This window comes from Camelus ferus, chromosome 6, assembly GCF_009834535.1.
Source record: "Camelus ferus isolate YT-003-E chromosome 6, BCGSAC_Cfer_1.0, whole genome shotgun sequence".
Lineage (NCBI taxonomy): Eukaryota > Metazoa > Chordata > Mammalia > Artiodactyla > Camelidae > Camelus > Camelus ferus.
The window spans coordinates 61,782,456-61,795,209 of record NC_045701.1 but is presented as its reverse complement, the minus strand read 5'-3'; the positions used below and the strand labels follow the sequence as shown (position 1 = coordinate 61,795,209).

General features: G+C 36.8%; 1 protein-coding gene across 7 annotated transcripts in view; it reads left to right on the top strand.

Moving 5' to 3' along the window:
- WDR89 (WD repeat domain 89) overlaps nt 1-12,754 on the top strand; it is a 44,169-nt gene that overhangs the window by 4,734 nt on the left and 26,681 nt on the right. For 5 of the 7 annotated variants that reach the window (XM_032482158.1, XM_032482157.1, XM_014553288.2 and 2 more), the window contains exon 2: nt 5,346-5,482. The gene's annotated coding sequence lies outside the window, so the exon portion shown is untranslated. The remainder of the gene's footprint in view (nt 1-5,345; nt 5,483-12,754) is intronic. The other 2 variants (XM_032482159.1, XM_014553291.2) reach the window with 1 other exon arrangement.

Sequence of the window (12,754 nt, the reverse complement as noted above, 5' to 3'; positions counted from 1 at the left end):
TCACATCATTGATATTACCACTGGCTTTGAAAAACTTTATTAGTATTAAGACTTTCCACATATATATGTGCTTTAAATATTTTAACTGTATGTTGCTTGGTTGTAGAATTCATTTTGGTTAGTGCAAATAAATTATAGTAACACTGCTTTACATTTGAATGGCCATTTAAAAATCTTTGTAAAATATGTCCTTTCTATCATTTGAGAGCAGTATAAGAAAGTATTTAAGGGTTTGTGCTCTGAAACCATATTTGAGTTGCAGTCCCTGCTATGCATTTGTGAGCCAAGTGACGTTTGGCATATTACCTACCTTTTCTAAGCTTTGCTTCCTAGTTACAAAATGTGGGCAGTAAATATACCTACTTTGTAGGGTTGCCTGGAGGGTTAAATGATATATTACGCATATAAAGCATTTAGAACAGTGCCTGGATTATAGCAAGAGTTCAGTACACCTTAGTTACTGTAACGTCACTGATGCATACAAAAGAATCAGTAAATAGAAGTGGAAATGTGAGGAGTCCAAGATTCAGATTAGATCAGTGATTTACTGAAGATCACATTCTCCCCCCGAAAATAAGCTCCCTCACTTCTAGTGCAGATCTTTTCCCATAAAAACTGTCTCCTTTTCCACTGTTAACACCTGTCAGCTCACTCATAATGACTAGGTCGAGCTTAGAGACACGTTCCTTCATTTCCCATTGTGTTTCCAATTCTTGGCTGCTTGTTAGAGTATTTTTATCTTGGTTCTAATTCTGTCAGACACTACCCTTTCTTCATGAATCCTTCAGCCCTGTGTTACTCAGACCTAAAGTTGTTAGCGTGCATGACAGGCATCTATTTTTAAGAAAAAAAGGAAGAATAGATACTGACGCTAAATTTTTCATGCGGTTAGTTTTTTTTTTAATGTGTGATTTCATTAGCCTGTCATTAATTTGTATTTAATATAGCACTGAATTGTATTTGCGCAGCTATTTTATTCCTTCCAAACTTTTCCTTTTTCACCCTGAGATTGTAAAGTCAAATAGAAGTTATTTCTTAGGACCTAAGAAAAGAGTTTGAAAATCACACAAATACCCTGATCCATTCTAAAAATAGGAAGGATACAGTTTATGGATCATTGGGTTATTTTTAAAAATCTTGAAAGATTAAATTGATGTATCTTTTGGCGTTAAAAACATGTTTATATCATATAAGCAAAGCACATAGTATTTAGTGTGTTATACTGGAATTTTGAGTTTGTTTGATCCTGTAAAGTATTTTGTAAAAAGAAGAGTTGCAATTTTGAACATATCTGTTCAGAATTTGGGTATGTAGGACTAGTTATTGAATTACATTCAAACCAGTAGGTGTTTGTTGAATACTTTCTGCATATAGTGAACTGTGTAAGACTACAGTGAGGTGATGTTCCCAAATCCTAGACCTTCCCTTAGCTTCCTCAGTTATGCCTTCATGATGCTTTTTGTGATATTAGGAGGTTGAATGAATTGACCTCAAACTGTGGTTATGAGTGTTTTATCAATATTGATAATATTATTACTATTTGATTTCTTCAGAGAAGGTGCAGCTCCTTCTAAGGCTTGGTCTGCGTATGTGTGTTTCCTGTCTTTGTCATTGTTTTACATCTATGGGCAGCTCCTTATCTTTGCCTCTTTTTCTTCCTCTATTGTGTGTATTTGTATTTTTACACTCTTCTCATGGGAAGTTGGATTTCATGAGGTAGGCTGTGGAGTTAGTCTCAGGCTGTTAAAGGACTGCTATTAGAAAATTGGGAAACACGATTCCTGACCTTAAGAAATTTATACTTTACACTGGGGAGAAGACAATATGAATATGTAAAACATAACTAGAGATAACTAACAGTTTAATATATTTAATAAATGATTGCTCTATGAATAACAGTAGTACTGTTACTCAAGTAACAAAAAGATTTTGTAGTATTGGTAGAATCTGAGCTAGACCTTGAAGCACGGGTAGGACCTAGATAACTCAAGAAAATGATACATGATTCTTGGAGAGAGTAGCAACCCTCTTCACATTTGTATTGTGGGAAAAATATCTTCTCCATTAAAATATGAGTCTGAGGTTGTCATAAAATATAATGCATAATTCACATGTCCAAAGGTCTGCAGCCCATGCAGAAACAACGAAAGAATGTATATGATACTTTATAAAAATTAAGTATTTAGTTTTATATGCTTAAGTAATGTTTGTAAAACCATATATTTGCTTTTATTTCTGATAAACTGAATGTCAGTAGTTTTTACAACAGGAAATTGATTTCTAAGAACAAAACTCTTACATGATATTTCTCCTGTGGAAAGTAAGAAATTATCCCATTCTTGCCATCTTTGTCCAGGAATCAGTTAGATGTTAAATTGAGTGTTTCCTATCATGCTCTGTATCTGGGACACAGGAGTTATTGCAGTTGCAGTGAGAGGTAATGTAAAATGAGGAGGATAGTGGCAGGACAGACAGTGAGGAGATGGATGTGAAAAGTGATTTTCAAGATAGGCTTTATTAGCTAGTTGAATCTTGTCCTATGTTTCCCTTTAATCAAAGATGATTCTGAAATTTAGAGCCTTAGTGACTGAGAAGATTGTACAGTTAACAGAGATGAAGAATGTATGTTTGAGTTATATTTTAATTTGAAGTTTTGGTAGCACGTTCAGAGGAGGAGGTCTAGGCAGCCATTAGACATAATGCGTTTGAAATTTTGAAGAGTGCTCAGGGTTGAGGATAAAAGCTAGGAGTTCACATAGAGAAAATAATTTATATTGCCAGAGCAAGAGAGGGAAAGAACAACTAAGAAGAATTCAGTCTCAGTTATCATGGGTAGCAGGGGAGATTTATTCTGTTTATAGAGACTTTGTAGTTAAGTCCAGAATGACTTTTTGTGTGTTTCTCTAATTTTTGCACATGTTGCTCGATGGCAGTAGTAATCAATGCTAGAGCAAGGAAAGCAAGTATTAAAGAGAATTTGATAGCTTAAGGCCGAGCTAAACATTTTCACATGTTTAGTAAAGTTAAAATTGACAGTACATTATTTCCAGTCCTTTTTATCCTTCATATCAGATCTATACAGTAAGTGTGAATTTTTTTTCTCTTACTATCTGCTTTTGCAGGATAATTCAAGAATTATGCCTTTTGTTGGTTATTTCTCTGATATCAGGATCTTTCACTGTTCAGAGGAAAGGAAATGAGTTTAGAACTTAACTAGATTCTGATCTTCCTGTGATATGGCATAAAATGGTTAAGAGAGCTGTTCTGTCCTACTGAATCTTTACACAAATATAAATTTATGTTTATGGGTTTGAGGGTTTTTACCACTGTTTTGATTTCTATTTCAACAGATCCCTTTTAGAAATTCACCTAATTTGGAGTAATAAATAGTGAGCCTATACCTTAAAATGTAAAAGAAAATGTCTTTATTGATTTGTTGATGTTTATAAAATACTGCCTTTTTTATGGGAGGTATGTTGACATGATTATAAGCTTTTCAGTGTCAGGAAGCCTCATTCTGGCTTAATCTTGTTTCAGCCGCTGGTTATCAGTGGAAATTTAAAGAATTATTAGTATGTTAAAGTGTCTTTCTGTTTGGTGACTTTGGTAGGTAATATTTCTGCAGATTTTCTTTAGAAGTATCTAGTCTACCTGTGGGCCCCCCCCCCCATATACACACACACACAAATATATTCAGTTCAATCTCAGTTATCATGGTTAACAGCATGGGGGATATGGTATATCTTAAATCTAATTGTTAATTATGCAAGGTTATCATTTGACACTATTGCGTTTCTCTGAAATTCTCTATGCTGGCATTTACTGATCTTTTTTAGGCCAGGCATCATTCTGAGCACTTAACATGGTAGTAATTATTTCTTATAACAACCCTATTAGGCCAGAACTGTTAACCCCTGTTTAAAGAATAAGAAGTTGAAACACATAGCTAGTACAGCCAGGGTTTGAACCCTGGCAATCTGGTTGTATATCCATTCTCTTAACTATTGTGCAGTACCTATTTCTCTAAGCCTCAGTTTCCTTATCTAAAAAGTAGTAATAAAAAGATTATCTTTTAGAGTTATTGGTGGGGTTAAAGGAAGCAATGCATATGAAGAGACTGATATAGGAACCTAGATTTGATGGTCAGTTAATACTAGCTGTTTGGCCACTTTCCTGGGTTTCCTCCAGTTCTTTTCTTTTTTCTTTGTTTCCTTTATAAGTTTTATTTCCCCTCTGCCTATTTCTTACTGGTGTTCCAGGGTTCTATTCTGGACCTGCTGCTTTATATCATTCTGTATAATTCCCTTTCAGGAGGTTTATCACTTTCCTACTTTTTAAGTACTGCCTACTTCCTATAGTGTGATGACCCAATTTTATATTTCCCTCCTGAGCTGTAAACTGATGTGTTCAAATGTCTGCTGTACATCCTCTCTTGGCTACCCCCACACGTCCCTCCAGCTTGATATGGATAAAAGGATTTTAATCCAAAATGGAACTGAAGGATATCAAATAGAGAATCTCATACATGTGCCCTCAGGAAAATGAAACTTAAAGACTGAGAGACTGATTTCCCATAAATGCCTGGTTTACAAAAGATTGAAACTTAACTTCTGACCAGTGAATCTCTCCTCATCTTTGAGATGGTGATCTCTGTGTTGTTCCTTATTGGACTCTCCCCTTTTGCATACCTTGCCCATGAATGCAACCTAGCCTAAACCTTCAGTGGACTCACCTGTAGCTCACTGCAGCCTGCATGTCCTGAATTGCAATATCTCTGCTACTCCAGAGTAAACTCAATTCTTGGTAACTTGAGTTTGCATCAGTTGATCTCTTTTCTTTTTTTTTTTTTTAATTTTCTTTTTTTTTTTTTTTTTGGTATTTTTTTGTTTCTTTCTTTTTTTGTTTACAAACCCTTGTGTTGAGGGCTGACTTTCAATAGATTGCAGCAAGGGAGCTGCTCTGCTGTGTAGGAAACCCCAACCCAGAAGCAGGTCATCTACAAATGGTTTAGCACCAGGTTCCCCATGAACATGTGGTGTGTGACTGGTGAGGGGGTGGCTGCCTTTCTGGCCACGCCCTGTGTCCCAGGACAAAGGGCTCTCTGCACTGGACCCTGGTCCCATCGCACCATGTGGGCACGCATGTGACGGCCCGCTGATGGGGACGGTGAGGGACCAGCTATCTGAGGCCAACCAAGGCTCCTGTGGTGCTGTCGTATCATTCCACCTGGACAGGGTTCTGATTTAGAGGCATTCAGTCATAATCCCACAGATGGTAGCTTCGCCCCATTGGCTCCTCAAACAAGTACATACACCAGATGTCTGAGGTTTACCTCTTTTCTTTAGGTTGACATTACATGGTGTCATAAGTGGGATCTGAAGGCGCCAACCGTCAAGAAACAACAGCCTCTGGATTCAGGTGAAGTTCCCGCACTTGAGTCCTTTGCTCTTTGCTTCTGTGAGTTGCTGTAACTTTCAGTTTGGTAAGTCTCCTCTCAGTTCTCAAGCTACCTCCTTTTGGTTGAGCTTTCCTACTTTATTCAGGATCTAGGTAGGAACAGATCGTCCTTCTGGCAAGTACTCTTTTGTTTCTGATAATTGTATCCAGTCATCTGAATGTTCTAAATGTGGTCCTCCTTGGGGAATCCTGGCTGGTTTTATGTTAAGCCAGTTAGGGTCCTTCTTCATGTGCCTGTTTGACTACCTAGACCAGTCTTACTAGGGATAATGTAGCACTCTAGCAGCCATTATGTGAGACTTTAATCTCCCCAAACTTGTTTTCTTTGAACTAAGTTAGAAAATTGTGGCCACAATATTAAGCAATCCAAATGGGATAGTTATTTTAATTGGTATCTAGAGGCTACTAAACATTCAGGATTCTAAAATTGTCTCCTTACTGTTTCTAAATTAACTGAAGGAAATAAATAACCAAACATGAATTGAAAAATACCAGAGGCCTCTTCCTCATTGCTAACCAAGGTCCTTTCTAGCCCCCCTGTTTTACCTCATCTGTATCCTTCTTTGGCCCTCTCTTTAGTCTCCCCTCTGTCTGAACTGACTTTCTTCATGGTACTGAAACTGCACCAAACTGAGCCCATTAAAACCTCCTTTTACAAAATCAGACCTTCTGAGGATCCTACTAAAAACTGTAGATTTCCTGTGCCCTATTAACAAAGGCCAAAATTAGGGCTATATTTAAGGGTTTCCCCAAGGTAACTGAGAATCCTTGCACATTTGTTGAGGAATTCAATATTGTAACCCCAGCCTACCAACCTGGTCTCTCTGATCTCTATCAGTTAGTCTACTTGCTTGTTGGAGAAGGCCAGGCCCCATAATGGATTAAAACTACTGGTTGGGGAAACCCTGAACAATTTCTATGGTTAATGCTAAACCAACCAGTAGCCCTTGTATATGGTCACGCTCATGTTATAGCCAAAAGCCACACAAAGCCATCCTTAGAGCCTCCCCAAGCCTGTGGACTGGAATAAAAGTCAGGTGTGCATCCAAAACTTGTAGAATCCTTTCATGACTATTACAACAAACTCCAAGCCTTTTTTTTTTTTTTTTAAGTATGTATCTTTATGGAAGTATAGTCAGTTTACAATGTGTCAATTTCCGGTGTACAGCATAACGCTTCAGTCATAGATGAACATACATATATTCATTTTCATATTCTTTTTCACCTTAAGTTACTATAAGATACTGAATATAGTTCCCTGTACTATACAGTATGAACTTGTTTATCTATTTTATATGTATTGGTTAGTATCTGCAAATCTCCAATTCCAGTTTATCCTTTCCCACCACCTTCCCCTCCTTGGTAACCATAAGTTTGTTTTCTTTGTGAGTCAGTTTCTGTTTTGTAAGTAAGTTAATTTGTCTTTTTTTTAGATTCCACATATAAGTGATATCAATACGGTATTTTTTCATTCTCTTTCTGCCTTATTTCACTTAGAATGACAATCTCCAGGTCCATCCATGTTGCTGCAAGTGGCGTTATTTTATTCTTTTTAATGGTTGAGTGGTATGCCATTGTATAAACATACTACAACTTTTTTTATTCAGTCACCTGTCGATGGACTTTTAGGCTGTTTCCATGTCTTGGCTATTGTAAATAGTGCTGCTTTGAACATTGGGGTGCATGTATCTTTTTGAATTAAGGTTCCCTCTGGATATATGCCCAGGAGTAAGATTGCTGGATCTTATGGTAAGTCTATTTTTAGTCTTTTGAGGAATCCCCATACTGTTTTCTGTAACGGCCGCACCAAACTACATTCCCACCAACAGTGTAGGAGGGTTCCCTTTTCTCCATAACCTCTCGAGCATTTATCAAACAAACTCCAAATCGTTTTCAAAGAAAATTTTGGACTCCCTATAGATGTTCAATCTATTCAGGTGGCTTTTAAACTCCATGTTTATAAATGCCTACACAAAGACTTGTCCTTGTTGGTCAAAAGAATCTGTATTGAATAGGAGACAGTGTCCACTTCTGACCTTTGTCAACCTGGCTACTGAATTAACTTACACCAAAGAAGATGACTTCAGAAAAAAGACAACCAAGATTTTGAATCTCCAACACCAACAGATAGAAATGCCAAAGTAAATCCATCCTACAGGACTGTGTCATTATTGCAAAAACCTAGCCATGGAGGATTGCTGCAAATTGAGATCCAAATAGACCCAACCTCCTAAGAACCAATTAAATCCCTTGAGAATAGTAATGCTTTGGAGAATTAGTCTTTCCACAGCATACTCTCAGGAGACGAAGATATCAAATACCACACTGCATCCTGGGGACTTTGTTAAAAAAGGCATCTCCGTAGAGTCTCCCTCCAACATAGCAGGTGTTGCTGACTGACTCCTGTGTCACCAGACTCCAAAGGATGGACTCCTGGATTCACGTGCCCCTTCTAAAAAAAGGCCACCAAACTTGAGTGGATCTGCAACCCACCTGGTGATTCAAAGCTAAAAATTTCTAAGGACTGAAGCAGGTGACATCAGAAGTAGACAGTTTTCCCAAGATATCCAGACCAGGCCTGTGTCATGCTGCTTAAAGTTCTAATTGTCCTTTCTATAGCTTTCTTGCCACCTTTTTTTAGCTTTAATGCATCTCTTGGTTCCCACCTTACAAAAACTCCTGGATTCTGCCAACCTTACTGATTGTTTGGTTTGTGCCAGAGCTAATAATACTCATGATGAACCAGAACTGGTGGCCTGGCCATTATCCTTAGAAGGCTGGCAAAATTTGTTTGGCAGAGATGCATGGTTTTTCCTTTGGTACCTTTGAAGCAGTACATGTTCTTCCTGCTGGCAAATTAGCACCAGACATTACAGCAGTCCATTTGGTTCCCCACCCTGCCGATGAAGGATAAAGCCTTCACCCAAAGCTCTTCCACTTGGGTTGGAGTAACGGAACTTGAACAAGCAGTTCAAAACCTCTCCATAATCATGGCAACAACCTGTGATACTGCCTATCAATTTCTAACTATAACACAATATATTCAAGTGGCTTTTTCTTTGATAATGTTAGCATCACTCTGTTATAGACCATGTTTTTTTTTTTAACTCCCTTCTTTTTTTTTCTTTCAGTTATTAAAGAACATTTGCTTAATTTTTAAAAGCATCTATTCAGAATTAGAAAAAGAAGTAGTAAACATAGAGTACCAATTCAAGAATTGGATTATTCCACATTGCTACTAACTGTTCCAAATTAAGACATCTGGTGACTAGGGAAGTTTGGTTTCTCTCTGTTTGGTTAACCAGCTGGTTGTTCTGGAAAGGAAAAAGAAGTTCATTGGTGAAAGAAATTGGACATTCACAGACTTACTTTAAAGAATGACTTTTGGTGAAAGAAATTGGACATTCACAGACTTACTTTAAAGAATGACTTTTGGGTGGAAGATTTACTTGAGAAACTGGACATCTGAGGATGTTATTGAGGAAAATGTCTTTGTTTTTATAAAGATGCTTTGAAAGTTATATCTGGAACCTGAAAGATAATCTCATACTTCACGAGAAAGCATGTGTGTCATTCCCTCCCACCCCCTTCCCTTTTTCCTTGGTAACAAATTCCTGCACTTTTAAAAACTGTGCTTTCCCTAAGAATTTTAGTGTATTTAATGCATAAAGTGCCATATGTTGCTGCAACCAGTATCTTGAAAATTTGTGTGAATAACATATTCAGACTCACTAAGCAGGATTAATTTACAGAGACATTAAGTCTCAGTCATTAATGAATATGATACTCAAAATTTCATTGAAATTGTAGCAGATGTCAGTTCAGCATACCTTCCACTAAATATTCATCACTTCTGCCCAATTTAAAGCAAATGGCCCTTTGGTAAATTGTTTTAAAGCCAAGTCTGTTAGTTTAACACATACACATACATTTCTCTAAATTTTTGGTATAAAAGTTTTCTGGAAAGTGTTCTGCTGAAGTGAAACTAATCGTGCTTTTTATCCCAATACCTTAAAACAAGGTATTGTTTTCTCTAGGACATACTGGCGATGCGTACGAATGACTATTCCTATTTCACTCTTCTCAGTTTTTCTGAAATACTAATAACCTGTTTCCTAAGTTTTACGCGTGCAGTTTTGCTTCAGATAAACTGACATTAGAAATGCTTGATAAATGTAATGTCCAGTATAGAACTTTTGTGGCTACCATTAGATTTTTCTTGTTTGCCACTGTCCTTGCCGCTAGTTCATGACATTAGACATTAGCAGCTACTGCTTCCAAATGCTTCCCCTTTAGAAAAAAAAAAGTATGGCATATATTTATTATACAGGTAACATGGTCTACCCCTGTTTAAAAAAAATGTACTTACAATAGAATGTAGTATATTGTAGGCAGCATAGTGTAGGAGTTTATGTGTGGGCTCTGGAATAAGAATACTTGAGTTCAGAAACCAGCTTTACTCCTTGATAGCTGTGCTTTTCTCGTAAGTTTAATAAACGTAATAGTACTTGTGGGGTTGTTATGGGGTTATATCATCATTAAAAATTTTAGCAATATTGAAAAGTAGTGGAAAGAAGGCAACACATCCTCTAGATTCTCTCTGTCTCTCTCTCTCTCCAGATAATTGAAATACATTTTATGAACATTATTCCAAAGACCTTTCTGGTATATATACAGACAGGATGAACAGAAGCATGCAGATTAGGAATAATTTTATTAAAGTAGAATGGTATGTTAAACATTTTCTCAAAATAGTATTACATATAGTTTAACTTGGATTTAGTAAATGAAAAATAAATAAAATGAAAAAATTGCTAAAATGTGGGTGTTTCTTCAATATAAGAGATTAATTCCTTTCAAAATTTGAGTTAACCCAAAGAAAAGGTAAATGATTTTAAGAGGTTGGAATTATTATACTTTGGAGTTTTTTAAACTACATGTTTCAGATATCTACACAACTGACTGATGCAGTCAGACATAGGTTTTTCTGGTCACCAGATATGTGACTGAGAAAGTCAGACTCCTTTCATTTTGTGGCTCCACCATCCTTTAGTGCCTTGGAGTCTCCTGCATCCAGCTGGCAGATGGGTGAAGAGATGGTGAAGAAGGCACCACCTCTTGATCACCTGGCCCTGATACGACATGTTTCACCGCTACTGGCAAAAACTGGTCATGTGCTAGGGTGAGGCAATCCTTGCTGGGGGACCTGGACTCTGTTTTCTGTTCTGGAATCCCATGAAACGTTTTATGCCAAATCCCAGGTATATCCCACTCCTACTGGCTGCTTCTCATTTCCTAAACTTAGCTTGGCGGTAGGTCTTAGAAATATCCTTGCCTTTGCTGAGGCCCTGCAGTAGGAAGAGTGATTATTCCTGAGACTTGTTCTGAGGTTGCCCACCTACACCTCCATTGGCTTCTCTCCAAATTTAGGAATATTAGTGAAAACCTTGAGATTTTATTTTTACTTTCCTCAGTACGACTTTGGGGAAAGTGGTGCTGTTGGCACAAGGAAGGAGATTGTCTTGAGCTCTGCTATATAATTTCCAATTTATAATGAAGATAAATCAGAGGTGACTAGGACAGAGGTTGGTGGTGGTAGTTGTGACTGTCCTGTCTGAGCCATCTCATGTCTGGAATTGAGATTGACAGAAGAGCTTTTTGGCACAGGAACATTCCTAGTGTGTAAGTACCTGTTTTTTCCCCCTATCTAGAACCTCCAAACATCCATGGTATGTGTCAAGGGAATTTTTTTTTTAACTTTTTATTTTGGAATAATTAGGTTTCTAGAAAAGTTGCAAAGATACTATATACCTTTCACCTGGCTTCCCAAATGTTAATGTGACCATAATACATTTGTCAAAGCTAAGAAATTAACACTGGTACAATACTATTAACTAGAGTTTATTTGGATTTTACCAGTTTTCCCACTAATCTTTTTTTCTGGTTAAGAATCTAATCAAGGATACCACGCTGCACTTATTCACCACATATCTTTAGCATCTCCTCCGACTCCGCAATCTGTGACAATCTTTCAGACTTTCACTTTTTCATGACTTTGAAACTTGAAGAGCCAGATATTTGTAGATTGTCCCTCAGCTGAGTTTGACGTTTTCTTAAGATTAGCCTGGTGTTATGAATTTTTAAGAAGAATGCCACAGAATTGGACTGTCTTTCTCATCACATAACACCGAGGGACAAGTGATGTCAACATGATTTACCACCAGTGATGATAAGTTTGGTCAGTTGATTTTGGTGGTGTCTTCCAGTTTTCTGTAATTGAAGTTATGTCTTTTACTGTTTCCATACTCTGTTCTTTGGAAGCAAGTAATTAAGTCCAGCCTGTGCTCAAGAAGGGGAGAATTGAGCTCCACCTCCTGGAGGGAGTTGTATCTGCTTATATCAGTTGGAATTTTTCTCTAAGGAGGATATGCCCCTTTTGTTTTCTCGCATTTATTTACTTATTTAGTCATTTATTTTTATCAGTATGGATTCATGGGTGTTTATTTTATTCTTTGGGTTATAATCCAGTGTTATTTTCATTTTGTTGCTCAAATTGGTCTCGAGTGACCAGTGAGAGAACTTGGCTCTTGTGTCTTTTTTTTTTTTTTTTTTTTTTTGAGGGTGATATTTTGCTTTTGATTTATTTTATTTATTTATTTTTGTTGAAGTATAGTTGACTTGCATTGTTGTGTTTGAGTCTTTTTTTTTTAAGCACTTCTTTACTTTGAGGCACTACTGGATACTCTGTGCTTGTATTTTCCCTGTCCCAGACCTAGATTCAGCCCATTTGTCCAAGGAGCTCAAAGGGTATTTTTAATAGTGTAGATCTTAAGCCATTCTGATTGATACCCCACTAAAAGATAAAAATCTTTTAGAAGTTCACTGAGAACTTAAGTTTCACTTAAGTGAAGCTTTGTCATCTTCTAAAACATATTGAAGTTCATTTGATCTGTAGAAATCTGTTTTTCATTATAAAATGAAAAATAAAATCTTAAAGAGCACAAACTCGATATGTGATTGATTTATTCAGAATTGGGTTATTGGTTTGTTATTTGTGTTCATAAAATTTTGCATATTGATTCACTTTTTAAAAACAGTTTTAATATAAAAATAACAGACTGCTGTTTTTTTAAAAGCTGTAGAATGATAGTTTTAAAAATGTGAATGTGAAATGAAATTAAATAAGGCAAATCTAATGAAAACTTACTAAAAAGAGAGGAAATTAATATTTATTTTGTATTTCCTTTAGCCGAGAATTGTGCCCACTACGTACTTCTGCTCCGTTCCTGTGTTAACC